The sequence below is a fragment of the Photinus pyralis genome, unplaced genomic scaffold (genome assembly GCF_008802855.1).
Source record: "Photinus pyralis isolate 1611_PpyrPB1 unplaced genomic scaffold, Ppyr1.3 Ppyr1.4_LG2, whole genome shotgun sequence".
In the NCBI taxonomy this organism is placed as follows: domain Eukaryota; kingdom Metazoa; phylum Arthropoda; class Insecta; order Coleoptera; family Lampyridae; genus Photinus; species Photinus pyralis.
The window spans coordinates 7447299-7453298 of NW_022170403.1; the positions used below are offsets into that span (position 1 = coordinate 7447299).

At 37.3% G+C, this 6000-nt stretch overlaps 1 protein-coding gene across 1 annotated transcript in view; it reads right to left on the reverse strand.

Moving 5' to 3' along the window:
• The window catches only part of LOC116163595, a 28984-nt gene extending 24661 nt beyond the window's left edge, over positions 1-4323 (reverse strand). The window contains exon 1 of the mRNA XM_031477609.1: positions 4085-4323. The gene's annotated coding sequence lies outside the window, so the exon portion shown is untranslated. The remainder of the gene's footprint in view (positions 1-4084) is intronic.
• Positions 4324-6000: the final 1677 nt, after the last annotated feature.

The window sequence follows — 6000 nt, forward strand, 5'->3', positions numbered from 1 at the left end:
ACACTTCGCAATTTATATTTCGGCGCTCTATGTTTCATCTGTACTCGATCTCGTTCGGTAGTAAAACTGCCGCGATGTTCGGTCCGCAACCATTTATACACGCAAGCAATGTAAGTCCAGAACATTCGCGTAATTACCAGATACGTGCAAACATTCCCACTATCACTTTCAGGATGGGATCGTGCCAATGTTGAACAAAAAGTCTTTTCGTTCAACATTGGCACGATCCTATTCCGAAAGTCGCTCGCATCTTAAGAAAAACATAGATTGTAAATTGACACAAGGTGTGCTGTGACCGGCAATCTTTCCTGGCGAGAGTTATAAATGAAATGTCGGCTTCTAGCAGCAGATTAAATGTCGGTCTGTCAAGGACTTCCGGCTATTTGCCTGCCGACAGACCGAGTTATTTGTGCAGCTGACGTCAAGAGCTTTAATTTGGTACCACATATGATCTGCTTTTCTTAAAAGTAATGATTTCTTATGAAATATACAAATAAACAATTGAATTTGTTTACCTTCCGGCTAAATGCGGTCCGACCGACCGAGCGTTTCGTGTATTGGGACCTCTAATACGTGTTCATGTATACGTTTTATGCTCGGTTTTATGCTGCTAGTTGAATGGTAATGGTTTGCGTCGCGGGCTCTTAGAATATTTGTATTTTACATTATGTAAGATTCTAAGAGCTCCTTCTCACTATGCGTTTTTGAAACGCTGCAGAGTGGAAATTTTCTTCGAAAAAAAGATACGGTTATGAGGAGATCCATTCCTCACAAATTAACTTTATTTCTCAGATGAGTACGAACTGAAATTGATTACAAGTCTCTTCTGTACAATTTCTGTTACTTTCTGTAACTTTGGAGTTTGCCACACCGTGCTACAATATGGTTTTTACCACACAATATGCAGTGTTTAGCCTAATACGGTTTCGCCTTCCTTCAAAGGTCGAACTACAACCCCCACATATCAATCTTAAACATAACAAACTTAGCTTTATATACAGTGCGATCAATATTGAGTTGCTGCGCCGCTTCAATAAATTATGACGTTAGTAATCATTTGCCGCAACAGGCCTGGTGCACCAATACTAAAACATAACCTTAAAGTAAACTTTTGACGTTTAACCATATTTAACCTAAATCAACGATTTAACCACCTTGTAAGTTTCCAAATTATGTGGAACTACACGAATAGCAAATTACTACAAAAATTGAAACGATTTTATTTCTTTTACAACTCGTTAATATCGAAGTAATTGGATAAATTACATGCACACTATAACAACTGTTCGAAGTGCTCGCCACCATTATTAAGACAGGGACTCGCTCTTTTCTTCATGTTTTCGAAGCCGGCATGTAAGTGCTGTTGCGTAATGTTTCAAACGGCAGCTTCTATACCTGCTCGGAATTCGGCAATGGTGTGTAAACGATTTCGAATACGTTGCCATCTCGTAAATTTGCATGCAATAATTTAAACGGCTTTGCAAGTCTGGACGATGAGTTCTTGTAACACGGTTACTTTAAAGGATAGAAGTACAATTTTCTCCAGGCAATAGCGTCACAAGTTCCGTATGAGATGCCCGTTAGTGGGACACATTGTCGCAGCTGCTTTTTCCGACTTTGCTCAAGACGAGCAAGAGCATCTTTTACAACCTCCTTATTAGCAATCACTAAGCGGCCAGGTGACTTCCCAGAAGCAAGACTTCCTGTATGTTAAACCGCTCAAGTAAGCGATGAGCATTTCGGCGTATATTGCTGTAATCCTCGTCATGGTTGACAATCGTTTATCGAAACTCCTGTATACACAAACGTATCGAGTACTCCCAAACTCCACTTTCGTCTTTAGTCCCATTACGGAAACAGGACAGCAAACGCATCTTATTCTCTTCTAAAGTAAAAGGCTTGTCGGAGTAAACCTATTGCCTATTACACGCTACAACTAAAAAAACGTTTGTTTGTAATTTACAAGTAATTTACCCACCTTGTAAATATTCGAAAGAAACTGGTAGTCTTGAAAAAAGCCTTTTTGAAAGGGACCAAAGTATTCGAATAAAAATCACAAATCATGGTTTTGGTTTGTAAAATTATAGGTTATGTTTTGTATTGGTACACATATACCTGGTTGCGGCAAATGATTACTAATGTGATATTTTATAAGAGCGGCGCAGCATATGATTATTGATCTCCCTGTACAAAATATCAGTAGACAAATATGTACGCTCTTTACTACGGTAAATGATGTAAATCAACTCTCCTCAAACCAGACACCATTTTTTAAAAAAACGACGCCCCTGCTTGGTACGTGCGCTTTTGTTGCGTGAACGCGCTTCTGAAAATCGCTTCGTGCTACTTGTGGCGCTGCAAATCGCACCGTGTGAAGGGGTCAGGCGAGGGGTCAGGCTTCCAGCCGCTTCAAAAAACGCCTGGTAAGAAGGGGCTCTAATACGTCCAAATGGATGTTATAGGTAGATATTTAAATTAGAAACATTTGTCATTCATCGTCTACAAGTCTACAAATTCTCCTTCGGTTTTTCGCATACTCAAAAAGTGAATCCATTTCATCCTGCGTTTTTGGTTTTCATCCATGGAAATTGCAGCTAAATCAGTTTATTTAAACTTTGTCCATCTTAAAATAACGATTTCTCGACGTTCTTTTTGACACTGGCTAAAATGAGCGCCAGTTGAATGTAAAATGTGAATACCACCCCAAATTGTTATTACAGTCCAATACTGTACGTCGGCGTCTAAGCATTTTTATTGCAATATGGCGAACACTAATACACACAGCGAGACAGACAGTTATAACCGAGGTTATAACGCTAATGCAACAACGTTGACAACTTAGCAAAATTATAACTGTCAATTCTGACAGGTCCGTTTGTGACGTCACATATGAATTAAACGCGGGCAACATTGCAAGTATAGGGATCGAGCAATCCTTATATTATATAGCATCCTTGGATTTTTACTTAAATGACCGTAACTTTTTTATTACGAAAAGTTCACGGTAATGATATAGAAAATAAAATAATAACAATGCTTTGGAGCATTGAATGAGCTATAAATATTGAAAATCGATATCGTGAAATAAAAAGTTATGATAGTTCAAAGTGCGCACTTTTCATCTGCTACACGAATTTTGGAAGTTGACGGCCATTTTTCTAAAAATTGTGCATAACAAGGTAGGTAAATAAATATGAATACTTTAGATTTTGCTATAAATGTACTTTCATTTTACAAAAGGAATTATTGATGTATATCGCTTAGTTGCTGAGAAAAATACTTTCGGTGGTCTAATCGCGCGCGCGAAAATGAGTAAAGTTCAACCATTGAGATATAAATTCAATGGTTCAACTTTAGCGGCCTATAACTTTTGTCAGGATCACGGGAAAATGTCGTAAAGCGAGATTCTAAAGGTTCAAACATTTCTGAACAAAATGGAATGGGTCCCATCCCAATTCTTTCTACTCCGAAAAAATGTTTTGAACGATTTCGCGGGTCTCTCCGCTGCACTAATTAGGGAGATGAGTACACTCGTGAGTACATATCAGTATTCAGTGGTTGTGGTACCTATTGGACTGGTCTTTTTTAGTAGCAATTTAAAATAAATTTATTTATTGTCTGTGTTCCTTATTTTATTGGGCATTTTATATAAGTATATTCGCTGTAGCTTTGCCGGTTTGTAATTAGGAATGCCCACAGTATAGTTCAAATCTCATCTTCAATGGTTAATAGCCTTGTTTACTTGTGAATTGCTCGGGGTGTTCAAAAATGCCCAATGATATACATAAGTTAGAAAAAGTAAAGAACGTGTCTTCAAAAATTAAGCGCTAACGACATACCGGCAAAGCTACAGCGAAAATACCAAACTGTCCAACATTTTTAATATGATGATTTAACTACAAAGGAATTAGATAGTAATAATCTTGAATTTCCGCCCTCGGAAAAATAGAACATACACAAATGCGCAACAGTAGCTCTAGACTACGACATTTATGGCGCAAATAATAAACTGACGTTCAAAATTCAAAATGAACATTTACCGGTTGTGTGAGGTTAGGTACATTCAATTATAGATACTTCTTACCTATAATGATATTCCCACAAACGGAAGAACAGGCAAGTGTTAGTCACTCACTCACGTATGCAACGATATTAATAGTTTTAATTGAAATACACCCCGATACAAATTGAATTTTTCAAACCAAAACAAAACAACATTTTTATATTTTGTGGGAGAACGGAACGATGTTCTTTCTTCTTTGTGCTTGCACTCTTTCTATAACATTTCCTGTCTCGCACTACACTCATCTTGCTTCAACAAGCAACAAGCACGTCAGGTTTGTATGCAGCGAAAGTTGCCTATCATTATCAACTTGACCATTGAATAACGAAATTTTCCACTCCACGAGTCTGCATGCAACAAGCATCATAAATAGTTTCATTTCCGTGCCCGACAGGTTGTCCGACAACATACACCAGGGCCGGCTTTAGGCGTAAGTTGTGTAAGCCGTGTAGCCCACCGCTTACGTTGCAGACAAGAAGGGGCGCGAAAATTACTCAAGTTTAAGGGAATAATGACTGACGGACCACGAACGTAAAAATCCGTACACGGGAGAAATAATCGTAAATAGCAGACTCGTTATCCCTTCGGATAACTATACCATTTTTGTACAACGTTGCTTTAAAAAATGTGGGAACACAATTTTAAACCTTTTTTAAACCTACAAATAACCTAATCTTCAACTCCGCTGAATTGGAATTAGGGGGACATTGACTGCTAGGCGCGGTACGAATTACGCTGCGTCTGCTGATAATAACTGTTTTAAATATTAACCTCGATACAGCCTGTTAATTAATGTCATGCAGATATTTCAGGGGCTGAAACTACTCGTCAAAATAAAAAAAATGCAAATACATATAGTCATATATGCATGGTCTGATAGTTATAAATTCAATGGTCTAACAGCCGTCGCCTTCCTTATACAGGATGGCAAAGAAAAATGTAACACCCTGTATACCGAGACCAACTATTTTGATGCTACCGGCATCAAGTTACCCCCCCCCCCTTTTTGAATTTTCAAAATATTTTAATTGTTTATTTATTTTAGAAACAGTAATCGTTTGTTGAAAGTTGGTGGGTGGTAGTACGTACCATGGCCTAATACGCCATGGTACGTACTATTAAAGATTAAGGATAGTCCCTACACTTCCTTATCCTTAATTATTTATGCAAATCATCTAAAATACCCTCGAAAATACCTAAATCCCAAAGTTCTTGCTGTACTCTATATTATACAGATACAGACAAAAATACTTAATTTCTTCTTCTTTGGCCACATCTAATGTCGCACGCAGTCATTTAAGGGCCTAGGATACTTCGCCGAATGCCCACAACGCCGACCAGATTTTTTTATGGTCCATATCGCCGACTAGGGACACTACGCCGACGGACACTATGTCGATTGTGCCCACATCAGCACTAAGGCGAAAACTCTACGTCTAAATTTTGAAATTTGAATAATTAAATAACGATCAACCGACAAACGTGAAAATGTAACTAAGAAATACCAACAAACGACCAGAAAACCATTGCAAAAAAATATTCTGAAAATTCAAAAAGTGGGGGGGCCAACTATACGCCCAAATTTTTGAATTTTGAATAATTAAGTAACGATCAACCAACAAACGTAAAAATGTAACTAACAAACACCAACAAACGATTGCAATAAAAATATTTTGAAAATTCAAAAAGTGGGGGGCTAACGTGATTTTGATGGTTTTGATGCTTTATTGGAGAGATTATAAAAAATAATTTTTATTTATTTTTTATTTATTTGCTTTTATTTTTAAGTGATATATCAAGTTTTTGAAACAATTAATAATAATAATAAAATACGAGAAAAAATTGAAACTTTGTCACTCTGTATATCGAAAATGACGGCCTTTAGACCACATACATATTTCCATTTTTTTTATTTTAACGAGTGCTATCACCTCCTG